The 27,895-nt window shown below is 44.1% G+C and overlaps 1 protein-coding gene and 1 long non-coding RNA gene across 7 annotated transcripts in view; one reads left to right on the forward strand and one right to left on the reverse strand.

Annotated features, from left to right (window-relative positions):
• Nucleotides 1-27,895, forward strand: part of LOC111926426 (uncharacterized) — a 384,290-nt gene that overhangs the window by 161,888 nt on the left and 194,507 nt on the right. The gene's annotated exons all lie outside the window — the stretch shown is intronic.
• LOC111926431 (uncharacterized) lies at nt 22,815-27,114 on the reverse strand. The gene is made up of 3 exons (XR_002862937.2): nt 27,014-27,114; nt 24,599-24,754; nt 22,815-22,964 (listed from the first exon to the last, which is right to left on the reverse strand). It is a non-coding gene; the product is annotated as an uncharacterized LOC111926431 (long non-coding RNA).

Raw genomic sequence — 27,895 nt, forward strand, 5'->3', positions numbered from 1 at the left:
CCTTCAATTATCTAGATGTCAAAACCCTCATCACAGTACAGGGATTCAAGCCAAAGACCTTAGGCAGGAATACTTTCTGATAATCCTCATGGTTCCTGGCCTCATCTGGTGGTACTTGTGGTCCTCCACAGCTGGTGGCTGCACCCACTGGGTGAAGGTGAAGGAAAAAAATTTATAAGAGAGAGGAAAAAAAGCAGATCTCTCTTCCCTCTGTGCATGCAGCAGGGACAGCTACTGCTTCTTCTCCCAAAGTTTGAGTGCTTAACTTGGTAGCCTGAATACAAAAGTATTTTGGTTCACATATACATGCATACATGCATATATCTAAAAAATATATATATATACACCCACACACGAAGAACAGCAATCAGTTTTATTCCTTTGCTTTGCAGTCATCAGTAAATTTAGTATATTCATGTGAATAGTTTAAAGAACACGTCCTGTGATCTAAGTGAAAAGGAAAATATATCCACAAGATGATCCAGTGTGTGTAAAAATAAACAGCTTGATTGCTCTTACATGCTCTTCTTTTGTGCAAGCAAAGAGAAATGCAGAAAAATTGCCACATTTCATCATGTAGGACAAGGGGGCCCAGGTGACACCCTGATCAGGTGTGCATGCATAATCATTCCCAAAATAATCACCCTTTTGAATAATTTCACTCCAAATATTGCAGCTTCAACTTATTCTCTGCAAGTGACTCATAAATCTTTACCGTGAATGTGAATCAAGTTTCAGAGCCGCAGGCTCAGGAGCTTGTTGGATTTATTCAACTTTAGTCTTTATTTATAGACATAAAAGTGTATTATTGGTTGTAACATCCAAACAAAGGAAAACAGATTGTAAGCATCCATTAACATTTTCCCAAAAGGGAAATCTGGAGTTTCTCCTGGGTCTTTCAGTCTCTCCCTTGTAATATTAAGATGATGTCATAAACTCATAATTACTTTGTGATGCTCTTATGTACTCCGTAGTTGCTTGTACAGGGATGGTTATTTATTTTCTGAGCAGAAAAACTGAACAATACAAACAGGTGGGAGGAAGGAGATGGGTCTTTGGTGGTTTAAGGTTTGAAGGACCCCGATATTTTATTTCATCCTATTGCAATAATTTTCTCTGGTGTATGCAAGGACACAGGTGTTTTATGTAGTATTATTAAAAATAAAAAATGTTTAATTAATATTCAAGTATAGGATGAGAACACTTTACATCCACTTTATAATGACTGGAGCAAAGAGCAATTTGGGGAGCAGTAATCTGCAGAAAGTGCAGTCTTTACTGCCGAATCGCTCCAGGTTCCTTCCAAAAATCTCTCTCTGATTAAGTGGTGGACTTAATGCTCTAACGAGGATCCCAGACTGCAAAAAAATGTATGAGTACGTGGAGGGGAGGGAGGAAGGAGCCGACCCAAGAATCTGGGGAAGTGCAAACCTTGGCAGATACCAGGGCCAGGACTGAGCAGTGCAAGGGGGTGAGTGTGCACTGTGGAGCCTTCCAGGGTGTGGGGCTTCCCAGGTACGTCCATAATTGCTCCTTGTTCGAGGGTAGAGCTGGAATTTGTTTCTGAGCCATGTTTACCCGGTAACATTTCTGACCTACAAAAGAGCCTGATGGAGTGCTGCCTGAGTGACTTGAAATTAATAATTGATCTGGCTTTCTTTCTCCTCCTCATGGAATAATGGTGAGCAGATTGTGATTTCCTCAGCTCCTTGTTATTCAGAAATATCTAATACATTTTTACAATTTTTTTTTCCCCCTCATTCCATTGCTTAGATTTCACAGGCGTTTGGGTTTGGCTCAGACAGTTTGGACTTTGGGAAGCACATCAGGGAATGAGCACAAGTCAGGTGTTAGAGGTTGGGGTTGTTGCACTGCTCGGCAACGTGCAGGATGGTCCCTCCTGCCTGGGACACCAGCAGGGCTGCTGAGGGTGGGACAGGACCTTCTGCACACGTGTCAGGTAGATCAGGTTAATCTGTCACGGGTTAGCAGCAGGGTGTTGCAAACCTTCCCAGGACTGGAGTTCTGGGAAATCCATTGCTCAGTGGGATAAACCCTTCCTTGCTGTTTTCTGCCCTAGTATGGAAAAAGGCACGAGCACTTCTCACGCAGAGATGAGCAAATCCCTCTCTGTGGGCAAAACTTTTCTGCAGGATGGTTTGCTTGGTGGAGGTGCACAGATAAAAGAAAAAAAACTTTCAAAAGCTGGTGAAAATATTCAGGAGCATATTTTGTTTCCAGTACTCAGTCAAAGCTAATTTGATGGAGAAGAGAAAAATCTCTTCCTTCCTGTGCAAGGAGCATAAATACCCATTTCAAAAAATTCTTTAAAGACCTAAAGTTTCTTATTACTCATTTCTAAACATTTTAATTTCTGACCTCTTCTGCTTGACTAGCTGCAGACCATTCCATGACCCTTTAGGATTCCAGCACTGAGATTTATGTCCTAGCCCAAATTTCCGTGAATTACTGTTATACTGAGCCTCTGACGGAATTTGAAGCTAGCCTTTTGTTTCCCCTATGTAGCTTTCCATAACTTCTCCCTTCCTAGCGCTTCATTTAGGCTCGATGGATATAATTTTAACCATTCTCTTCAACTCCACACAGACATTCCTAATGCAGACACGAACAGAAAGGGACTCAGCTTGGTTGAGTTTGTTGCATTTCTCCCAAAATTTCCTTTGGACTTGTGGATTGTCCATGCTTTTTATTTTGGTTACATAGATTTATTTTTTTTTTTAAGTGAGAGCCATTACAGCATATTGAAAAATTGTCTTTCCACAGTCATCATGACTTACTCTGCCTACATGGATAATTATGCTTTGCTTGCCTTTGTATTCCACTTTGGTACTTAAGGATGGCTTAACTGTGGGTGGTTCAGGGTCCTGGGCAGGTTGGGGAGATTGGAATCCAAATCAAGTTGAGTATGGATTCCATCTTATATCATCAGATTAAACCCAGATGTGCAAACCTGATACTGCACAAATGAGTGAGAGGAGATGTGTCAAAGCACCAGGAGTCCACCTGTGCTCTGGTCATTTCCTGGTCAGGAAAGCTCAGGTCAGGAAAGTGGAAAGAGATCCCTGTAAAAAAGCCTCTGGTTAATCCAGCTGGTTGCTGAAGGCACTGGTGGTGAAGCAGCTGCACTCCTGCACCTCTCTGGGCTGGGCTGGTCAGAGGCTTCGCAAATCCTGGTTCCAAATCAGGGTTTCCTATTTCCTTTGCCTTCCCCCTCAGCATCTGATGTTATCAACAGGCTCAGAAAAATGACAGAATTCAGGAGGGGAAGGAGTAAGTTTCTTTGCCATCTCTCAGCTCCTCAAACCCATTTTGCACCAGGCAGGAGGAAGGGAGAGGAAATATAATTAATATTGCTGAATCTTAAACAGATTTCTGATCCAGATTTCTGATCCAGATTCCTTACTGACATAAGACTTATTTGGGGCACATCCTAAATCTAAGATGGATTGCTTTGAGTTACCTCCATGTAAATATATATATCTCTGTTTTCAAAATTACCTCACTTTTTTTCTTCTTTGTACCACTTTCTTTGAGAGCTCCTGCTAGCAGGTGCTGCACTGGCCAGCCTGCTAATGAACCTAGCATGCAGTCATCCAGGACTCTCTCTAAACTTGTTGCTGCTCACTTGGGATTTTCTCTGGTATGACTTTGATTCTTGGATTTTTTCCCTGTTCCTGTCTGCAAGGGTGTGGGTTAGTTAGCACTCAGGTTTGCATGTGAGCCCATGTTCATAGCCACTGGTAAAGATGGAAATGGACTTGGAATTATCAGTTAGTTTTGATTTTCCTACAATTTCCTCCCCAGTTCTTTAGCAGACCTTTATCAAAACCCTGTGTGTCCAGAGCTCCATTTCTCTGGTGACCTGGGAGCCGGGCACTAAACATTGTTCACATCAGAATAGCAGTGCATGAATGAAGGAATCTTCCTGTCACTATGGTGATGTGCCAACCCTATAGATGCTATTTTATTATTAGAAATTAAAAACTTACTCCCAGATTCTGAGGCGGAATTTTGCTTCTGTGTGTTCATTTCGGATTTTGCCCGAAGTATTAATATAAAATTTAAAATTGTGTCCTTTCCACTGAAATCCAGTGTGATTACAAGGTTCTAATAAATATTATGTCCTTCCATCATGCAATTAAAATTTTCCACCTCATTTCACAATGCAAAACACTCACATGTTGTCAATCATTTTGAAACATGATTTTTTGACATCATATAATTTCACTTCATTTTTCAGACAGACATCACACCAGGAAATTATATAAGAAAGGATCCTATTATATCTTTATTTTTCCACCAAATTTCACCTTCAAATACAGACATTTGTGTACATTTCAGTAATTCTGACAATAAACTTTCAAGGAGAAACGAATGGCATCTACATAGCCGGAGATCAGCATATGGAGTTTCCTGCTCTTCAGAGACTGCGGCTCCGGCGCCGGCACCTGGTTAGGAACCGCTGGTGTAGCCACGGGAAGTTTACAAGTCTTCATGCACGAAGTGAAAAGGTTGCTTCTTGAAACAGATACCACCTGGGAGGCAGAGAGGGAAACATATGCATGTTTTTGAACTTTCCTGTGTTTAACAGTTAGCAGACACTAATGACTTGCCAAGCAGCCCTGATTTAAAGCCTAGTAGTCAAAAGTAAGGGGACTCGCTGCTTGTCAGGTAGTCCACCTGTTCAGGAAACCAAAGTGCCCCTGCCCTGTGCCAGGAGAAAAGCTGCTGCTGTTTCAAACCTCTGCTCTGGGCTCTGTGTGTGTGAGTGTCTCATTGTGCTGCTTCCGATCATGTGAGTCAGAAATGCGAGAGAATATCTCAGGCTCATTATAGAAGTCTGGTATTCAGCGACAGATTTTGACCAGAGTTGCGTGTAAATCTGGGGGAAATACAGCATGCTTGGAATTTGTAAGTGCTCAGACATAGGCTGGCAAAGTAAGACAGGAGCAAACCAGGCATGTAAAAAGGCAAAATTAAACTTCTGGTTGTAGCTGGGTTAGGTTTCAGATATCCTCTCCTGGTTTGTGATGTCCTTGGAAATTCACATCTGGTCCAAAACCCTCTTTCTTGTCTCTCAGGGCTCAGCTGGAAATGGCAGCACATTGCCAGAAGATGTCTGAATCTCCTCCATCCTTCTAGATTTTAATGCTGCCATGGGGACGTTGCTTCCGGGCAAGGTGATCCCAATATGTTCCACTTACAGGTCTGCTGGGTCACACAGCCAAGCAGCTGCAATTCTGCTAAGGGAATGTGCAAACAGAGCTGCTGACCTACCAGTAAACCCACTGCAGGTAGATTAAGATGAAGTGTTCAAACTTCTGCTCGTTGCAGTCAGTGCTAGAGAACCTGTGCTTGGGGAGTGCAGGTAGATCTGTGCTGTGGCGTGCAGAGATACAGGGCTTGGTCTCTGGAGTCAACTAAACTGTGCTGGGTGGTCAGGAGCTGTGTGTGTTGGGAAGTGCTGCCTCTTAACCTGCTGGGATTGAACTTGGGTTTAGGGTTTTCAGTAATTAATGACAATATTGAGCTGAGGGAGGAGACCAGCAGAGTCTGGGCTGCTGCCCCACACTCCCTTCCTGGCCATGGGGCTGCTGCTTTAAATGATTGAGACTATTCTCTTTTCTATTCTTTTTTATGTGGTGTGTGTTTGATAGTGCTGTGACCAAGGGTTTTGCTGGCAGAATTATTCCCAGGCACCACATGCAGTCACACAGACACAGGGAAATATAGGGGCTCAGTTCTTGCTTTGTTTTCCACTCCAAAACCAGCTGGTACTTGGTGAAACCAGGGAGAGGTGTGAGCAGTGCTGGAGACCCATCAACCAACAATGCAGAGTGCCAGGAGAAGAGCCAGCAGCCTGGCTCTGGAGCTGCTGCATGGTGCTCCAGAGGAGCCCTGGTTCATGGGGTGACATGGCTGGTGGAGAGAGCCTCACTAAGGCTGTGATGGGATATGGAATATTGCCATGGAAAAACACCCATGCAGAGCTGGCTGTGATGCCCATCTCTGCAGAGCGTGGCTGCTGCGGTGGGGGGAAGGAAAGTGGCTTTTAGGGCAGCTGTGATTAAAATAGGGGAAAACCCCACAACACAAGGCCAACGTGGTAAATTGGTACTGAGTGACAGTAGAGAGCTGGGGGGTGGTGAGCTGCTTCCCCTAATCAAAGTGGCCCGGAAAAGACTGGCAATGATCTGGTGGGAGAAGTGCAGGGAGGGCAAGCAAACAGAAAATCATGAGAGAAGCTTGTTACCACCACTTCCTTCCTCAAGCTGCAGCATAGCTTGGGGCTCAGATTCAGTAGGAAGTTCCTTCAGCATAACAAGCTCCCACCCATCAGCTGAGCTGCACTCACCACTTGTGTGCACCCTCTTAGCCCACAACAGTTGCAAAGTAGCATCATTTTGCTTAATTTTTTTTGATTAGAGGCCTAAACCAGCTTGTGGAGCTTTGGTGTGGGTTCAGTGGGTGTGCACGGTCCCCAGCAGCTATCCCAGTCAGCTGTGGGGACGTGCTGTGGGTCAGGGAGCTGCATGTTAGAACGGTGCATTTTCTGCCTTGAAACTAGCTCGGCTCTTATAGAACACCAGCTCTCAGCGGTCAGGTTGGTTTTACCACAGAGACACAGGGAAGTAAATACTCCAGTGGAAGTGCAATGCAAATGATTTCTCCTGATCCCGAAAGCACCGGGGTGTGCCATATAAAAACACGAGAAAAATTAGCCTAATGAATGACAAGATGGATCTTCCAAGGGGTCCCTCATGAGCAGAACATGAAACGTGCTTCCCCTGAATCGGGGCAGGGTGCTGAGCTCCTCTCAGAGTTGCCCCCCCTGCCATGAGCACACACTCAAGGCATGAGCAGCATCTGGGGAGTTGTGGTTCTCGTGCACCAGCACAGCCCTCTGAATTGCAGGGGGGGGGTGTTAATTCAGAGATCTGTCCTTCAAAGCAGGGAAATGATGAGGTAAGAAATCTTTCTGTATTTTGAATATATATATATGTACACACATATAAATATAGATGAGATTATTCAAATGCAGCTTGAATATATTTTGCCTAATCCATACAGAGTTTTATCAATATTTCTTTGTTTATTCTCTTTCATGCCAGCTGCTTTCTTTATATATTTCCATTTTGTACATTTTTCAGAGTGATTGGATCATGTTGCACACACTTCTATTGAAATATTAAGTGTTTGCAATCCCCATTCATAGGCACCAGCTCTGTTATTATGATCCATCATTTCAAAATCCACATATTTGAAAAAAGAGAGCTTAGCTAGCCCTTGAGTAGCAGAGAGCATTAGACCCGAGGAATCTCATTCATCTTGTCAATAATCTGTGGATTAACACCACCAAATTGTTTGTTTCATTGGCATGTCCTCACTGCATATTTTTAAACAAAATTGAGCATGTGGAAGCCCCACTGAGGTGAGATCTGATGCAGGTTGGGTTCATACTGGTGTCAGCTGGGAAACAGAGAACTTCCCAGTTGTGCCCAGCCCCTGGGCATCTCAAGATGGTTTTGGTAGTGCGGTCAGGACAGGAGACAGGAATCCTGCCAGGGGCAGCTTGTCTCTGTGAGGGAGCAGCCCTCCCTGTGCCTGGGGTTTTCATTCCCAGCCAGCCTGCAGGAGGACTCGCCCTTGTCTGCTGCTGAAATACAATGGGCTCTGTTAAAAAGGCTCTTTCCCTCACTTCCTGCGTCCCAGTGGGATGTGTGAAGGTGGAGATGCAGTGGAAGAGCAGAGGGTTGACCAGACAGGTGCAGCACTTACAGCACCAATGCAAGACACAGAACCTGTTTTGTGAGCATCTCAGATATGGACAAGCTTGGTGACAGTGCTGGCCAGGGTCTGATGGTGGCCACAGCAGGCTGTGGAGCATCAGCTTTGAGCATCCATGCTTGTTGTGGGTTCTCCTGAACCCCAACACTGCTGCCATTACTTTTCAGACAGGCTCCTATGACCCCTTGGGGCAGTTTCACGCCCCCGTTGGCCTTGGCAGCGCTGCCAGAGCCAACAGAGTGGTGAAGCCGCTGGTGACGCACTGACATCCCCCTGGCTGGGCTGGTGCAGGGCAGGCCAACCCTCACGCTGCCGAAACCCGTCCGTGGCCTTTGCAGCCTCTGTGCTGGTCGGTGGCAGCGCCGTCGGAGGGCACGAGTGGCAGTGGCAGAGCAGGGACCGCCGCCAGCCGGGCCATTCATCACCGGCAACGGTCCATGCGGCACCGTCACCTAGCAACCGCCCGGCCACCGCAGGTGGGACTTCAAAAACAATATTTTTTAACATAAAAATAAGGCAAGAGTTTAGAAACGCACGTTTCTGTTTTAGCAAACGTGAATGTTTGGGGCGGCGGGGTTGGAATTGGAAGCTGGAGATGTTTTTGCTTTGTATCACTATGAGTCCAGGCTCTGGAGCAGGGGCTGCCCTGATGAGACTGAGCTATCTGTTTCATTTGTACCATGGTTTAAAGTTGAACCTGAACACTGGGTGATTGCCTTACCCTGATTTTTCTTATTTTTTTCTCCCTCACATGCTATTAAAAATAATATAATTAAACTATGGAGTGGGCTTTTTTAATGTAACTTCTACTTCTGAAGCTGAACTTTCTGGTCTAATTTCTTTTTTTTAATCAGAGGGAAGAAAAGGAAGAGAAGTATATAAACTCAAATTATCCCTTTCTCACTCTTTTAAAACACCTTTAAGATTGCAGAATTCTTCTGAGCTCTATATTGGCGATTCATGGTGCGGCAACTCACTGCAAAATCCGCTCGTTCGTTTTCGCTGATTGAATTTACTGATTGTTAATGTGTATAAAAGTGTTATGTACTTTTGAAGTAATCTCCTGCTAAAGGATTTATAGGAAAGACTATTTAAATGTCGCAGCGTTTTCTCTGTTGTTATGACAGTATTATTGAGTAAATAGTTTAATTTTAGTGCCCTAGTTAAAAAAAATCCATAATGACCGTCACATAAATCGCTTGCTGTTTTTATTTCTATATTTAGTTCCCTCCGAAGATACTGGAGTTGAAAATAGGCTAGTACCTAAGACATGAATTCTGTTAAATATTAAAGAGATCTCATCAATGATTTTATTAGTCTCAGTACTCAGTGAAGGCCACACTGACATCTGAAGTCTAATGATTTTTTTAATATATTTAAAGCCTCGTACTGCACCTTTAAATATTGGACAATATTGAAAAATATAGAAGCACTTTTTTGTATATTAGCTTTAGGCAGAACTGTTGTATGATTTCCACTTCTTTCATGACATTGTAATGATGTTACCACATACAACTTTATCTTGCATGAAAAGGTGAAGTCATGAGTGATTTCTCCAATTTAAAAGCACTCAACCCTCACAGTGCTAGAAATGAATATTTTGCATATATTCATGCAACAATGATTCAATTTAAGATTTCTATTTTCAAACATTGCTTGAAACCTTCGGTATGTTAGTAGTAAAATTGCCAAAATGTGTAATAAGATTTATTATAGATGAGTAGCATTTTATTTAGTATTTCATGTTAACACGCTTTTAGGGTTACCCTGGTTTAGCAGAAGAATTCATCTTTCTTTTCTAATCAGAGCCAACACTTTATTGTATTATTAAGATACACTTACTGTGGGGTTGTATATCACTGTGGGAGCAGAGTTTCCTGTGCCTGGCAAACCCGCTCCCGGTTGGTGCGCAGCGCCTGCCTCCCGCACCCGAACCCCACCGCTCGCCCTCTGCCATCCACGGTGCTTCCCTTTTTTCCTGCTCTTTACTTTCCCTCCTAAAAAGCCCCCTGGAGCTCTGGGACACACCCAGGTCTCTCTTTGCCTCTCCGCTCGACCAGACCTCAGCTCTGCCCTCGGAGCACCGACAGCGGTGACCGCTGTCCCGGGATCGCCAGTGCGGTGATCAAAGTACAAACCACGCTGGCGGTGAGTTTGCTGTGAAGCTCACCTTCATCACCTGCTCATGGCACTGTTTGTCATGGAGCTGTGATAATATCCCTGGCCATCTGTGGCTGGGAAATGTGTGGGTGCATTTTGGTCCTCATGCTGAGGCCACCATGTATTGATTTCCATGGCTTTGCTACCGAGGCGCATGTGGCACCGGGGCTGTAGGAACTGGGAGATAAAGCAGCAGCAGAGCAGATGCGTAACCCAAAGCAGAGGACGTCTCATTTCTGCTCCCTCATGGCCTTTTTTGTGCTCTGGGGCAGGTTGCATCCCTGCCCAAGTGGCACACATCGTTTTTGTGACTGAGGTTTGGTAAGACCGGGCCTGGAAAATTCCTGACATTTTGATCCTTTGACCAGGATCCAAATCCTGATGGCTCTTTTTGCCTCCAGTAATCCCTTCACGCTTAGCCCTAGTGCAGCCACTTAGAGAGGGAAGCAGCATGTCCCACAGGTAAGGGGAAAACCACTATTGAAATGCAGGTGTGAGGGATGTGTGGTGATGAGCTGCTGTGCTGGAGTGATGAATAGGTTTACATCTTTTAAAAGTTGTAATTCAGCACGGATGAGCTGGCGTCCCCCCCCTTCCACATTCGTGTTTGATTCACAAACAGAAAGAAATGATCTACTATTAGGAAAGATTTCTCTTTGACTGGGGAGCTGGAGATGGTAGTAAGAGTGGCTTTCATAGATGAAAATAATTGTACACTTTTTGTATTATTATTTTTGGCAAAGAGCTAGCGTTTCAGCTTTCCAGAGTATTACATCATTACTTTGTATAATGCATCATAATGATAGAGTGAATGGAAACGAAGAAATGCCAGCTTCTGTTGCAAGTTTAAAGACAGACACACATTTTCAGCTGGGAAAGCTGCTGTTCAGCTAAGTGTTTTCCTAGATGAAACAAAGCTGCAATCCCACTTGGCATTCGCATTAATTGTGGACTTGCCAACAGGCCAGTTTCACTGGTGTATAAATTAGTGGAGAATTATTCAACTCATCTCAATAACTAAGAGAATATCCTCATAAAGCTTGCTGAGCTGTAAGACATCCCCCCTCCCCCCCTACTTTCCAGGGTATTTTGCACCCTATACTTAGAAAAATCACAGAATTTGCATGCTGTTCCAAAAAAAAAAAAAAAAAAAAAGGAAAAAAAGAAACCATACAAAGAAAGGCATCAGATATACTGGTACCCCAGCACAGCAATGTGGTGACTATCTGCATAAAATAGCAAGTTTGTATGGGAAATGTCCAAATTACGAGGGAATTTTCTGGTTTGTTATTTGAGTTTTGAATTTGGGTGTTGGTTTGGGTTTTTTTTTTTGTTTTGAAATTCAGCTAAAAAGGCAAAGTGGAAGCGCCTGTGAAAGGAGCCTCATTTCCAGCATCAGACACCCGACATTTCGTGTCTCTCTGTCGGATCGAGAGCCCAGGAAGTGCAAACTTCCCCAAACTGTCCTGCCAACAGGCCTTTCTGACCTAGAGGGGGGATCACCTTTATAGTGACAGGATAATTTGATCTCAGTGCCATCTAATCCTTATTTTCTTTATGGAGACTGCCGGCAAGGGTGCCAATTAGTGCCAATTGTGATGGTGGCTTTTGTGATGCAGACACCTGCCCACTAGGAATTGGACTGGTACCACCAACACACATATGCCACTAAACAGCTGTCAGATGGTAATGACTTTTTGGAGTAGAAGAAAAGGGCAGAATTTCATTCTGAGGCAATTTTCTGAGAAAATTTTTGCAATTTTTCACCTCTCTCTTTCCCCATTCTGTTTTGGTATCTGAATTCTGGGCTTCTAATGAGAAAACAAAATGTGAATTTTAACGTATATCTCATAGCACCAACTTCATCCCAAAAACCATGTGGTCCAGATGAGCAAAAGTAGAGTGAGAAACTATATTAATTGGTTATTATTATTCTACATAATTCTTATTATTTTACATAGTGATTTAAACTTGTTATTTGTAGTCTGTTCCTTGTTTAGGCTACTTCTCCCAGCAACAGACAAATGAAACACCGTGTTTTCTTCTTCCACTCTTCTGTCTTTTTTGGCTAAATGTAAAGACTGAATTAAATGTAAACATCAAACAATTAATTTTTTTTATTTTATATTTTTGATGAAAGAATGAAGTGCTTTGCCACACTTTTGCAGCTCATGCCAACACAGGCACAATAGTTCAGGATCTCCCTCATGCTTTTATTAAACTCTCTTCTAATTTCCAGTCAAATCAACAGTCCCTTCTTTGATGCCTGAACAGGGGAAGTTGACAAGCCTGCTTTATCCCTGAGTAATTACATGTGCATGTGTGTGCTTGTAGGAGTGTGTAGACATCCATCTGTACAGGCACATGCACCTTGAACTGCAGCTTTTGGGATAGTTTTGGCAGTGGGGTCGTGAGTGGGTTGGATTTCTTGATGGCAGATGGGAATTTCTGTGGTGTCGAGGCACATGAACCCCACAGAGATGAAGAGCCCTGAGCTGGTGCTGAGCACGGGTGTCAGGGATGTGTCTGGGAAGTGTGGGAGTGTCTCACAGGAGATGTTTGGCACTGTGTGAGGAGGGACCTTCAGCAGTGTTAGAGGATTCCTGTATCCTTTCCAAGCCTTGAGCCGCTGCCGAGAGCTCCCGACGCCTGATAGCCCAGGCAGAGGCCTGGCAATCAGTGGGACCTTTCAGCGCTCAGCCAACACACACAGAGCCCCTTCAGCCTCTGCTCTGCTGCCTGTCACACCTTCATTAGCCCAGTTGCTCACTGGCATCAACCACTAAACCTGGATGTGAGGGGAGACAATCCTAAATAAACCCATTTCTTTGCCGTAAGAAATCACAGTCACGTTTAAAGAGCACCACTGTTGCCATATAGATACATAATATCTGTATGTTTGTATGAAGGTTTGTCAAGTGAAATAAAATTAGTCAGGGGTCACTGATTTTTATTAGGATTTGTTGCTGAGGCCTGACAGTGCTCAAGAAGTGTTTGGACAATACTCTCAGGCACATTGTATGGCTTTTGGGCATGGTGCAGGGCTTGATAATTCTTGTTGGTCCCTTGCAACTCAATTTATTCTGTGATTCCAGGATCATTCCTTGTTGCTGTTTCCAAGGAATGTAAAGCTCTGCCATAACTCAGACGAGCTCTATGATGACCTTCCTGTCTGTCTTTCTTCCATTTATTCATTACTCAAATGCTGACCATTTTAATGGAGCTTTTACTGGCTGTGGCCTCTGCCATGGCAGAGGTTGCAGATGGACTTGCAGCAGTTTCTGAACTTGGTGGTGGACTGCTCTCCCGGCCTGCCCAGGTCGCTGTAACCCAACAGGAATGCCTGCACTGTCACCAGAACAGACTCTGAAGTTTCACAGATTTGAAAGGAATGACTGCCAGGGCAACCAGGTTTTTCACAGGTTTGGGAGAGCTAACAGCAAACCTCCAGAGGCTCAATCAGCTGTTTCTGTTGGTAGATTTTGACCATGTTTTTTTTCTCAACCAGATAGCTTGTTAAGGGCTTTCAAAAACGTTTTCTCTGCATCTTGGGGTTGTTACAAGGCTTCTCAGTTTGAGAGGACAACAGTGGGGCTCAGATTTTTGAAACCTCAGCCTCTGCTCTGGCACTCAAAAGTAAATGTTGTCTTTACAAAGGCTGCAAATCCTGGGCAGTCTTTTCCTGATGCTGATGCTCAGATTGCAAAGGGGCTCCTCAGTTTTCTTCAATGCACGAGGCACGTTATCCTTGGGTATGAGAATGCTCTGTGCTAGATTGTGCTGCTGGTTTTTGGGTGGGTGAGCAGTTAGGTCCTGGGGGAGCAGTGGATACAAAGTCCAGCCCATTATTCCATGCACTGCCCTCAAAAGCAGGTGGAGGAACCCACGGAGCTCAGCAGCTCTCATTGCTGGCACTGAAGTGAGAACCTCTCACTCCTAACAGGTGTTCTTTGTTAGTTTTTTAAATGATGCAGACATGTTTCAGACAATCCCCTGGGGTGTCTCTTGCACATCCTAGCACACAGGCCTCCTGATGAACATGCAACGTGGTTTTTAGCACGTGCTGGTCTTCAAACCATGGGCTGTTCAAGGAAAATGCGGTAATTCTTTAAGCCCCCTATCATTGTGAATTCATATCATATTCATTGTAATAGCATTGATCAAAATGAATTCATTTGGTATTCATGTAAATGTCACATGTACTTCCATAGGTGTTTCATTGTAAATTAGCATTTCTCAGAGGACACTTAAAATAAAGTGTTACTGAAAGTTCTCATTACACATATTGCTGAGATTAGTACATTAAGGATCATGTACTTACATAGTACTAATGCATTTCTGCCACTTAAAATGCTGCATTACCCATTTCTGATATCTAGCAAATATCTAAAGCAATTTTGAGAATTACTGACATCCTGAAGGAAGTGGTACTTTTGTGATTAAATTGGTTTTGTGTATTTCACTTTGATTTATAAAAAAACCCAACAAACCAAATAAACAAAAAAACCCCCATTGACAGATATACTTACATGATTATTTTTATTTCAGTGACTTTAGCATCAAGTGAAAAAAAAAAAAGAAAAAAGACACATCTAATTATAAAAACTAAACAGAAATATTATAAATGCTTTTGGGTCTTCAAACTTGTCTCACAAAGCCAAATTAGGTGATTCTTCAGTACACTGTGGCACAGGCTTTCTGATGCATTTGCTTTCAGATTATTCCTTCCTAAGAGAAAGCTGAAAAGTTCTGTAGTCTTAGGCAGATGCATTTCTGATGTCTTGAATTGTCCATTACAGCTTGTTTGGTCTGAAGTTATTTTTGAAAAGATGAAGTTTAAAGAAGACTACAGAGCATTTTATAAATAGCTGACAAAAGGTGCGTTACAGTAACTATAAAAGAGAGAGCATTGTTTGAGACCTGGAACAATCTAAAGCTGTCTGACAATGCTGTGGCTGTCTTCTGAAAAGAATTGATGTAATTATTTTAAGGCTTTTTTGGTAACACTAATAAAAGAAGAACAACTCTGAAGCTTAACAGCAGGCCTGATCCTAGCAGAAACCTCTGGGGAAAAAATGGGGAGATGGCAGCATTTTAGTGTTTATGCTGGAAGGGAAGAGGCAGATTTGGCCATGAGGAGTTGCAAAACCAATCCCATGATACAGTCTCCTAGCAAATATTTGCTTGCTCTTCTGGCTTCATCCACAAGAGTTGTGGACCTGCAGCATGTGCAGGTGGGCTGGGCAGGAGGCACCATTCCCAGAGGTGGCAGCACAAAACAAGATGGCATTGTGGCAGAAACCTCCTGGAAAGGGAGGAGGGGAGAATCTAAAGGAGATCTCTCCTGAGCTTTTGAGATCTCTGATATCTCATGCAACTGTCCTGACCTTCCTCACACGTGCCCCTCCCAGCCCTGCAGTTGATTTCCAGCTTCGGTGACTGATCTCTGCAGTGAGTTGAGCTGCATCCCAAGAGAAAGTCTGTCAAATCTGGGAGTGGACAACTCCACACCCGAGTATCAGCTGTACATTAGTGCTCCATTTTGTCTCGTGCCTTACCCCTTTTTCCAGAAGTCTTCAGTTTTCCAAGTGTTTGTCTAGTTGATAGTGCATACCTGATTGGTCTGAGAACTCGTGGGATGGCAAACCTCAGGACAGAAGAGAGGAACCCAGAAATCCATTTCAGGTTAGAGCCATAATTAGCTAATGTGAAGTAATAAATAGCTACTAAAATCACATGAAAAATATGATAGGGCTATAAAGTGTGTTTTTATAATCCTGCTCCTCCCCTTTTTCTGCCACCTCCTCCTCCTCTTCAACGTAACAAGGACCCTAATAGGCTTCATGTATAAGTGCCTATTTTTATTAAAGACAAGTGTAATCTTTTGTAGTCCAAATGTCCCTATCATAAATGCTAACCGAGGAAAATATTAGGACTCATTTATTTATGAACCCGTTAATAATGAGGTGCAGTTATGGAAAAGGCTTCCTCAGCACAAAGCCCACTGAACAAACAATGCACACTGGGGAAAAGGAGCTAGTTAGCCTTCCTGACTTAGATAAAGCTATGGAGAAATGACAAGTGCCAGTAATTAGCAAAGCCTCTTCACCAAGATAACCCTATACATCTTTGTCTATTTCAATCACCAAAGACTCCGATTCAGTGTAAAATTAAAGCCGGGATGCCATCAATTTCTGTTAACCTCTTTATATTGTTCTGTGTTCATGCATATGTGATAGATAGTTTTTGTCATTTTATTAAATGGTGACATCTCAGTATGCATGTGACTAAGACTGTTTTCTCCTTAGCAAAGTATTTTTAACCATCCCTCCATTGCCTTTATAATCTCGGTTCTTCTGAGTCCTAATTGCTTTATTGTGTAGTATTGGCAGCTGTTCTGGGGGTGCAAATGTGTACCCAGTCCTTTTCTGAGGAGTGAACCTGGAATTGGGGGGTCTGTGCCCTTCCTGGTCCTCATGTGAGCAGGTACAGGAGCTCTGCATCCTGCATTTTTACCCCAACAGGTGAATAATTGTAGGTTCCAGTGATCAGCACTGACATGCAGACCCCATGAGTGTGGCCTCCCCTCTCCACCCTTGTCTGGGTGGGTGGTCCTGGGTTGGTTTTGATGGGGTAGCTGCTGTGCACCTGCTTGGGCCACAAGCCAAAGAGTGCTGAACTCAGCTGAAAGGCTCCATCAACTTGGTGGTCCTCCACAAACGCAGTCTGCACCCAAACTGCTTTTTTTCCACCTTAAATGGTGAGCCCTGGTGTTTTTTCCCCCTGCAGGCTTCCATTATTTGTGAGCTCATAGTGCCTAAATTTCCCCGTGACTTTTAGATAAGTCAGTGAACACGTTCACCTAAAGCTTTGCAAGGGGAAAAATAGTTATAAATCAACCCTGTTTCCTTGACATCAGGGCAGGTTTGCTGGGAGTGCAGGCAGAGTGAGCTCTGAGTGACCTGAGAAGTTGCATGTGGCATTGGGTGTCATAACAAAAGTTCCTGCTGGCTCCATTTTCCTGCTCTGTAATGTCTTTTTACTTGTTTTAAGTACTCCAGGCCCTGACTGCTGAGGTTATTAATCTTCATCTGTGCTCTTTTTAAACTTTACTACTAGCACTTTTTTTTTGCCTCAGATATGCTTTTATTCATTCTTTTCAGCAGCAATAACCTCTCATATTGGCCAAATTAGGAAATAATTGCAAATAATAGAGAATCCTTTTCCAGCTCTGCAGTAAAGGATTATATATGTGCTGTGTGTGAGGGATGGCACAGAGTGTAAATACCAAAATATGGGCAAATAGGCAGAGAAGGGAAGGATGTTGGTTGGCTCTCACTCTGTGGTTGTCTGGCTCAGGGGTCTTTGTGTTCAGGGCACAGCTCCTGGCAGAGGGTCACACGTGGTGCTTTGTGGAGGAGGAGGAGGAGGAGGAGGAAGGGAAAAGCAAGGGCTGCTTTTGCAGTTCAGTTCATGTCAGTCCCTGTTTAGGAAAACCTGGGCAGGGTCTTCAAGTCTTCTGAGGTAGAACAGATTTGGGTGAATCAAATTGAGTCACTTGCATTTTTTAAGCAGAAACATGTGACCTTTCTTGGTTTTGTTTATGTGGCCACTGTAGCCGTGGCTTGCTTCTCTTCAGTGCCATTTCCAGGAGTTCCACCCCTCTTTCCCTTGTGTGGTGTATCAGTTTTGGATCTTCATCTTTTGCTTTGAAACACCCATCTTTCCAGTCAAGGAGGTGAAACCAAGAGTTTATTCCTGACTTTTATCACAAGTCACACGTCACAAGTGGCCAGTAATCCAACCCAGCTCTTTGCAAGCCAGCAAAACTGTCTAATCAGGCACCATATTAATAACTGTTCTTCAGTAACAAGTATATATGTAGGACTCTGGGATATGCTTGTGCCATATAAAAAGCTGCTGCTTTCAGGTGCCTGGCTGCTCTCATGCATAGGGATTTTCAGGATCAAAGCTCCTATGAATGTTATTCACAACAAATAATTGTGCCAGCTCTTGGGAAGAAAATACGGAGAACATTCATGTAATGCTGCCATCTCAGTTGGGGAGCAAGGAAATACACTGACTGTAGGAGAGAGCAAAGCTCTCTCAGCACTCTCATCACATTAACACTTACCTTCCTTCCTTCCAGTCAAAGTTCTCTCAGCTGCTTCTTTCCATTGTTTTTTATTATTCATTTGAATCAGAAAATAATATTTTTCCTCTCTAATTCAGGAAAAATTGCCATTGCCCACCTCCTGCTGAGGCAAAAGAGTGCCAGAGCCCATCTCCTATAAGCTCCTTCTCACTTCAAATGCAGCCTGCAATGGCTCCTTTGGAAATGTAACAGGCTATTATAGAAATATGTATTTACACAGTATTTTAAGATGCACATTATCCACCTGATAGACCATGACAGCTCACCATTACAGCCTATTGAATAAAACCTCTTTGCACCATTTTTTTTTTCCCAAGCAGATAGTTTTTGTGTGATGAATTGTGAGTCTATTGTGTAAAAGTACAAGTTTGTCGTGCAGGGCCATAGGAGACCACCATTTATCTATAACCCACTGCAGTGGGAAGGTGCCTGGCCCATGGAACGAATTATTCTGACCAGAGGGATTGAAAAAAAGTGAGAAAAAAGCTCTATGAACCTGAAGGGAAAAGTTACAACACCTGTTTACTGGCCTGCAGTATATTATAAGGGAGATCACTCCTGCAGAGTCATTTTCCTTCTTCCTTGGCTGGTCCTATTTTTTTAAGGGACTCCTCTATTTTGGAAGCATTTCTGCTTGTCTTTCCCACCCAAACTTCCTGTGCTCGTGTGACTCACTCCAGCTGATCCATACCTGAACAGTTTCTCTCTTCCAGGGATTCACATTAGAACCTGCCCTGTCCTAGGTGCCATCTCTCTCATGTTGTGCAAGGATGCTCCGCTGGAACAGAAAATAATCAAAATCTTATTAGCCTGAAGCTAGGCATAAGGACTCTTCCTGTCATTTCCTGTGAGATTTAACTTATCAGGAAACAAAATGCAGCAGGGAAGGCCACAAGACCCCAGCTTCAAAACGAAGCTCACAGCCAAAGACACGGTGTCCCTGCTATCAAACAGGCTAAACAAGTTGCAAATAGACAAGATCCCCAACTTGTTGTAAGATGAAATAGAGCCCAGCCCCTGTTGAGAAACAATTTTACATTGCAGATGTTCATGAATGCATGGAAAATGTGGTGACTTCAAGTCTCTTTTCTTTCCCTATCTTCAGGATGTCCAAACTGATTTTTTTAAGAGAAACCCTCTAACAGTTACAGTTGACTCCTGAGAAGAACTTGTCTGTCTGGAACAAAAAAAAGACTCTCAGCCAGCTGAACAGCGTTGTCTTCTTCCCTCCCCCCATTCAAATTAAGCATACACAACAGAAATACCAAACAGGCATGGGTTTTACATATCATGCCAATTCTGATCCGAAACAGTTTATTAATATAAATCACCTCCAAAAAAGGGAAAGATTTTAAAGGGAAGCAAATAGCTGCCAAAAAGAGTTACACACAGAGCCAGTGCCTAACACTAAACCTAGTGGAAATCATGTATTTCCACTCCTCATGAAGCCAAGCAGTGGGGAGCCAGTGCTTTGAACTCTGCGTGGGACACTTGCTGTGAGCCCCCACGAGAGAGCATATGGTTTGAGAGGAAACAGAAACCCCATCCAGAAACGTGCTGGTCTCTAACCAGCAGATCTGTAAATAGTCCAAACCCATTCCCCTGCAGGAGGGGACCCACCGGCCCCATCCAGTCTTTGCCATGGCTCTTCCCCCCTCAGGGAAGTCAGTGGGAGCTCAGACCCCTCTGAGATGACTCCTCTGCACCTCCCAAGGCAGAAGGGGATGGCTTGGAGGGAAAACGTTGCCCTGAGGGTGCAGAGATGCCTGTTGGCCATGCCTTTGCATGCCAGGTTGCCATGGCTAGGATTCCCACAGTGTGGGCAGCTCCGCTCTGCTCCAGACCTTTCTCTGGACACTCCCAGGAGGGCTTTCCTGGTGTCCAGCCCAAGGATGAAAGCTGACCTTATATCTGTGGTTTTGTCTCAAGTGTCTCCTCCTGTACTCTTTACTCTTGACTCTTTCACCAAGCAGGACCGACCAGCCCGAAGTTGTGGTTTCCTGGATTTCCTAGGTCTGTTTAGGAAACTCGTCCTCACTTTTTAAACAGTGTATTTGGTTTAATTTTCATTATTTTTAGATGTTAAATTTTACATCAATACAGTATGTCTTAAACTACTGTATTAGAATGCTGCTTGACTCACTTCCAAATTGAAGACCTTTTAAAAAAATTGAAGCAGTCCAATAATTTTAAATCACTCTGCACTGTGCATTGCAATTTAAAATTATTGGAGTGCTTCAAATTTTTATAAGCCCTTGAATTTGGAAGTGATCGAGGTTCTGGGCATACTCAGTGTAGAGCAATTTAAAATTATAAGAGCTGTCAAATTTTTATATAAGCACTTCAGTTAGAAAAGGGATTTGGGTTCTGGGCATGTGCAAAGGGGAGCAATTTAAATTATTAAAGTGCTTCAATTTTTTTTCTAAGCACCTGATTTTGGAAGGGTTTTGGTTTGTGCAGCCTAAAATGACAACTTCCTTTGAGAGTTTCTTTTTTAAAAGAATTTCAATCTTGCAAACTAAAGTATTCTTTAAAATATGAATTCACTGATACTTTAAGAACTGATTTGCACAGAGCTTGGTGCCCGGAACATCTATTTTTTTTCCTCTCATTTTATCATTTCACTCTTTAAGGGGCAAATTGATGGTATAGAAATAGCTGCCTCTTTGGATTCTAAATTTTTTCCAACTGTTGCACTCATGGTACAAAATAAAAAAATAAAAAAATAAAAAAAAAGAGTGGAAAAATGAAAAATTTGATGGGAAGGACTGAATGCTTTTTCCATGGACTATCCTGCCTGGCCAACAGAATTTAGAAGGCATGCAGAATTGAAGCAATTTGTTATTAAATCTCATTTTAATGTCTCTCAACACTCAAAATGAAAGCCATGTGATAGCTGATTGAATCTGAAGGAAGGGAGTTGGAAAACAGCTTTATTTGCACACTCACTCTCTGTACTGAAGTGATTCCCGCCAGGAGCCATGCCAGGATTGCCATCTTTGCCCCAGATCCTGCCACGTCCTTCAGCATCCCAGTGCTGGGCAGCAGGAGCAGCAAGGGGAGCAGGGAGAGTGCAGCTCCCACGGCAGATCCCACTCCCTGCTGCCATGGGACCAGCGCAGAGGGAATTTGCACGGCCGAGCTGGAGATCGCTGTGTCCGCGTGCACGGGAAAGATGAGACTGAGGGATGCCCTCAGTGAGCAGTCAGAACACAGAGACAGGGCAGATGAGCATTTCCACTCATGTTTCTCCCTGCTATCCCTTTTTAAAACCAGGGATTCACTCTGTAGGGCAGGGATCAGGGTAATTAGTCGATGTATAAGGGCGCCGTCTACCTTAAGCCTTGTGCGTGAGGGGTACCTGTGGCGTGGAACCGTGCATTTCATCAAATGCGAATTTAGTGTTTTCTTCCCCTTGAATGCTCCTTTCACTTGTTACCATGGAGGTGATAGGTGACCATTTGTAGTTGTTTATTCCTTGGAAAATGAAGTTTTTGAATAAAAGCCAGTGATCAAATTAAATAGGGGCAAAGATCTGCCGGAGGTGAAATTCGAACAGGAGCCAGATTAATCATATAGTCAGGAATGAAGGGGAAAATTCTTGAAAGCATTTTGCTTTCTCCCTTGGAGTTTTTGTTTTGTTTTTTTTCCAAAAAGTAGAAGTATAAAAATGGTTTCTTACTGCCCATAGTATTAACTGCATCATTCTTTCAGGATGTGAAGCCCAGGGACTGTTCAGTGTCAGAAGGACAGGGAATGGGAGACCAAACCATTTTTGCTCAGTGTAAGTTGATTTGGACTGTGCTTTCATTGAAGCCTTGTGGAATTTTGTGGCAGGCATTGGCTAAGTTCTGTCTGGAGATGGGGTGTGCTGGGGCCTCGTGGGAGTGTGGCCAGCAGCCACCGTGTGTGGCCATGTCAATGGTAGTGGGAAGAGTTTGGTGGAGGTGAGATCTGTCCGTGCCTTCTCTTTCTGTCCAGCGTGCGGGCGTGGGCGCGGAATGGATTAAAAATCTGCCTGGGCAGAGGAGCAAGAGGGGCAGGTCCAGGCTGTCCTGCCGGCAGGTCCATGCAGGGATGCGCGTCTGTCGGACCAGGGGCGTGCAAAGGATCAAACACAGAGGAACACCCAGCCTGTGTGAATCCCTGTCCTGGCACCAAATAACAGAGGGAATCGACTCGGAGCCGCTGCCTCACAGGCTCACGTACGAGCACCGAGGCTGCCTTAAAGTTCCCGTCTTGCTGCCTGACTTCAGACGCTGCCTGCTCGAACCCCGCTTTTGGGCTGTATTCATGCTAATGTTGACAGGTTTTTTCCTCCTTTGTTACATTGTGCAAACCAAATAGAAAGTGAGGTGAGCTTGTCTGAGCAGATGAAAGATGGCAAGAAATTGGCGCTTGGGGACCAGTGTCTTGGTGACATCGGCTCTGCAGTCCTTTTTTTCTCTCTCTCCCTGGCTTCCCCTCTCCCTCTCATTCTCTCTGAAATGGTCTGTGCCTCCAGTAATTTACATAATACTCTTCTGACACCTTTACTTTAGTCATCAATCACGGTACCTTCTCTCAGTCTATCTTTTGTCTGAGCATGTCTCTTCTTTATCAGGCCATGCACAAAAGATTAATTTCACAGTTTTTCTCCCTTCTTTCTTTCCTTGCAAGATACAAAGCTCATGAAATGACAGAAGCAAGATAATGAAAACAACAATGCAAGCAATTTTTTTTTTTGTTCTTGCTGGTTGGATCTCAAGATACTTTTTTTAACCTCATTGTGTGCCATCTGTCTTAGAAAAGGTCTGCTCGGTATTTTTTAATACAATTCTGATGCTGTTCTGAAGACTACCTGGGGAAAAAAATACATATTTTAATCAGGCCATAGGTACTGATTTAAAATTAGAAAAATAAATAAAAGAGAAAAGGAATTTATGAACAATTAAAGCGAGGGGTCCATTTCTAATGGTGGCATGGGCTACTGCACAGTGCCCATGCCCCAATTAATATTAATGATCTTTTGTGCATAGCAAATTTATGGCATTTGATTGACTCACACAACTACACTTCAAGCTGTCACGTAAAGTGAAATATATGGGCACCATGGCTTAATTTGCATATGCATATGTTCTTAATATTAATTAGTCTAATGGATCTAAGGACCTGGAGGTAATTTGAGTAGTGGGAGAAGAGAAGCAAACAAACAAAACAGAACTCGCTGAACGGTGCCCTGCTATGGGTTGGTCCTACAGTCAAATAACTCTCCCAAAATGCAAAATAATTGGCATGAATTTCTCCTCCTTCCCCATGTCTCTCCCAGGACCGGCTGAATTAAAATCTTATCCCATATAATGCATTGTTTTGGCTCTGACCCTGACACTTTTTAATTTGAAATGCTTAACATGCCAAGTAGATTACAGAATTATAGACAGAGGAGTTTGAGTGCAGGCTTATGGGCGTAGGTCAGGGCCATGAGACTCGCAGCCCTGCGAGGGGGCTATTTCCCAATACACCTGTGTAATTCCCATTAATATTAATGGGAACTGTGTGAGTTTATTGGGGGGAACTCGGTCTCCCCAGCTTGGCTTTGTGTTTGCTTTGCTTGGTAATGATGGCACACATCTCCAGATGAAAAAAAAAAGCCACTTTTGATCACTGGGCTTTCAAAGTTAGTGAAAATTCGTGGTTTTGATTCTCCAGGGAGCAGGAGGTGCCAGAGCACAAAAGCAAGGAGGTGTTGGGGTAGTCTTTTCTGTTTGACTTGTGAATTGGCTTGTGGGAGGGCTGGTGTCCTAATCCTGGCTCACCCCTAAGTCTACACAGTTCTCCTTTGGGATAACCAGCTTTAAGATGATGACAACGTTTGTATGATGGTGAAGAGGAGCCTGGCAGTGGGGTCCATGCACTAAATCCTTCCAGGACCAGGAAGTGCTGGCAGGAATTAGCAGGGGGAGGGATGCTCTGGTGTCCCAGCAAATTGGCTGAAGTCAGGAGATCCTTAGATCTGTTCTCACCCTGTGCTGTTGTGCAAGCAGAGTGTTATGTTACCAGTGGAAAAGGAGAGAAGGCCCTGAGTGGGAGCCCTCTGGGAGTGACTGTAGCCTGGGACACCCCCGAGCAATATTCTGCAGGAAGGGTGTGCAGGGTATCTCCTGCGATCCGGGCTGCTGGCTGTGGGGCTGTTTCTGTGCTGATGGGGAGGTGACAGCACATCTCTGTCACCAGGGGAGCTCCTGCATGGGCAGTTCTGGTCAGGTTTGGGCAGTCAGCTGAGGAGCTGGGGCTGCGGCTGCCTGACCACCCTTTCATGGGCAACCTGCAGGGACCCGAGCTCCACGTCCAGCAGGGAGGGATGAAGATCCCAAAGGCCAGAGCAGAGCAGGGATTTCCAGGAGATAAGGGTGTTTCAGGGCTGGGAAATTCGTTAATGCTGTCCCTACCTCAGGGGACGTGGGGACCTCATCTCAGATCCGGTCCCTGACTCACCTGGGTTATTTTGGATCCGGTCCCTGACTCACCTGGGCTGTTTCACCTCCTGAAGAAAACAGCCCGTGCTGCTCCAGCCCATTTCCAGCCTGCAGAGCTGTAATGAATCTGCAAGTTGCTGATTGCCTTTATGAGGTGCTAAGCACCGATGGCTGCCTGGTGCCAGGGAGGGAAGTGTCAGCTCTTGCCCGGATCAGGTCTACAGTGAGTTGTTCTACAGAAAAAAATGACTTTCCTCTACGAAGGCATCACTTATATACCGAATATATATAACAAAACCTGGAAAGCCTCTAGTCACTCATTTTAGCTGCTAAAATGCCTTTAGGCCAACATTCCTGCTGTGAAAGGGGTTATGGACATGTCATATGGGGGTCATCAGTGAAAAATATACCCAACTTTTGTTATTCTTAAGTCTAAATCAAAAACCTCTTTTCACAATCCACTAAGGGACGATTTACTAGAGAGTAGAATGTGGTATCAATTATTTCTGTGGGCATCCTTTTTGTTATAAGAAGCAAAGAGGATTGCTTGAGAGTCAATAGCATGACTCCATCTCAGATTACTAAATAATGAAATGCTAAACTTGGCCTAGAGTAAGGACTATTGCTGTCTCAAAGGGACCAGGGGCTTCAATTAAATCAGAGGACGGTGTTCAATGAATGAGAAAAGGATGCTTAAGGTACGATGACATATTACCGGATTTTACATTTAATTGCAGCGCTTTGTTCTTTTAATAAAAGCACAAGAGCAGTGGATCTCCATTATGGTCATCTGGTAGCATTGTTCACTGTGGACAGTTTATTGTAATTTATTGGCTATGTTTAATCCCTCTATTTTTCATATAAATGAATTCTGTCTGCTTTATTTTATGAATTTTCTTTGCTTATAAAAAAAATTATCACCTAATAGTTATTTACACACAAAAGAGCTTTTCCACTGAAACACTCAATGGTGCAAGAAAGAAACAACCCAGATTCTACGAGACTAGAATGGAAGCAACTTCTTATGCTCAAAGAGGTGCATTTCTGCATCACCCAAGCAGGAATTAGCACTGACTGAGCAACATCAGGGGTGACAAAAATGTCCTTGTTGGTTTTGTGGGGCTCTGTGCTGCTGAACTTGCCTGTGTTTGGGCTGTGGGCAGCGGGGTCTGTGCACAGAGTGACTTTGTGGGTTTTTGGTCCAGGAGAAATTGGCTTCAAAATCCCCTGCCCCCAGAGGTGGGTTTCAGCCTTTCTGCTCGGTGCCCTGGGATAATGTACAACACATGGCAGCAGTTTAGCTGGAAAACCACTGGAGCATATGTATGCGATTATACATATGTGTGTGCACACATGCATGCATGTATAGATATATTTATAGTTCTAGGTTTGCATCTACAGTGATACGTATTTATTTTAAAATCTAAACCTACAAGTGTTTTTTTAAATGGTTGTCAGGCAAATCCCCCCCTTTTAGACATTTTTGCTGCGATTTGTCTCATCTGAGCACGGCAGGCGTGTCCCGTTACATAAATGATGGGATGGTCAGTGATTTAACTAATGTAACCTGATGCACCAAGGCAACACTGAGGTTACTGTCGGCTTAGGAAGGAAGAAATCAAGACCTTAGAAACTCAGATCCTCATCTGTATTCTTAGAGTCTGGTTTGTTTGGTTTTTTTCTTCTTTTTTTTTTTTTTTTTTTTTTTCATTAAAAGATCCTTGTGCAGGAGAGGGATTCTTAAATTCAGCTGAAATTTAGCATTGAGCACAGGCAGGGGAGACAGCCTCTCTTCAGGCCTGGACAGTGCATGTCTGGTTTTTGGGGCAGATCCTCCCTGGAGCAGGGTCACAGTGAGTGGTTCATTCCCTGTAAACAGGTTGGGTGTCTTTTGTTTCTGCCTTGTTTCAGCTCGTGTCAGAGCCTGCTCTGGAAACGTGGCAGTTCAGTGAAGAGGGTGGGATGAGCTGACTCTCAGAAGTATTGGCACAAAACTGGCAGTGGCAGCCAGCCCTGCTCAAACTGCCACGAGAGGCTCCTGGGCCCAGGGGAAAGTTGTGAGCTGTGTTGTCTACCGGGAGAAATTCCTCCCTGGTTTTATCTGAGGGGTTTTCCACGTGTGTTTCTTTCCAAGGAGGGTGCAACGCTTTTGACGGCCTGGAGTGTCTAATTTTTATAACATCACTCAGCCTTGTGGCAGAGTAATGAATTCAGGAAGTGTGCGGTGAGGATTGTCTGTGCAAGAGGGTACAGGCAGTACTTAACTCCCCATCGATTGCGAGTGACTGATAAACAAGTGAGTGCCCCCTGATCAACCCCGAAGGGTGCTGCAGGCCCCAGGCACGGGGCTCTGGGACTACAGTCTGCAACAGCAGCATTTCAGCACCTTCTCCCCTGAAACAACCAACTAAACAGAAATTGCTTTTGCTCTTACTGGGATGGTCCTCTCCAAGGGTAGCAAGAGTTGGAGAACTCCTCCGAGGTGGCTGTATGTGCAGGGCTGGGCTGTGTCCAGCTGCAGGACCAAGCGCGGTGCCCAAGTGCTGCTTGTGCAGGGGGCCGATGTCACAGCCTGTGTGCCGAGCCCCTGGGCATGCAGTGTTGTGCCGTGTGGAGGAGGATGATGATGGCTGTGAACTGGGCAGTCGGCTGACCAAACGCACTCTGTTTGTCACAGCTGCTCTTTCCAGGGGCTGATGCGACGTGCCTCTGCCGTATGCACATTTATAAATTACCATATGATGAATATGGGACCTTACCACAGCAGAGTCTTCCTCTTGACAAAGTGCTGTGCCTATTCCCAGCTCTCCCTGGCCTCTGTTTTTGTTAATTTTACACTGAAGGATCAACATGCCCAGGATGCACGCGTGCATCCATCTCTCTCTCCCTCTCAAAGGAAATTAGTGCTTTCCTGTCACCGCAGGTGATATGAGAAGGGGAGGAAGTACACAAACTGATTTATCTGGAGCTGTCAGCTGTTTTGAGGATGTTGACTACTAAGGGTGTCAGCTCCTCCTCAGTAGTTGGCTGACTCTGAAGAAGACCCCATTCCTCATTAAAAGAGCACTGAGCTGCACTTGAAAGTGACTTTCCCACTTGTTCTCCTCTCACAAACATCACAATAACAGATTCGCTGTTTAAAGTGGCATGATCTTCATGCCAGGCCCAGGCAGCTTTGTAAAATACACCTCTGCAGCCCTCGGTAGCATCGGTACCATCCATGCAAAATTCATTTGAGGTATAAACTAGAGACTATCATCACAGATGACAGTTATAGCAAATCAGCACGCTGTGTACAGTTTCATCCTTTATTCAC

Source organism: Cyanistes caeruleus, chromosome 2 (assembly GCF_971803275.1).
Source record: "Cyanistes caeruleus chromosome 2, bCyaCae1.hap1.1, whole genome shotgun sequence".
Lineage (NCBI taxonomy): Eukaryota > Metazoa > Chordata > Aves > Passeriformes > Paridae > Cyanistes > Cyanistes caeruleus.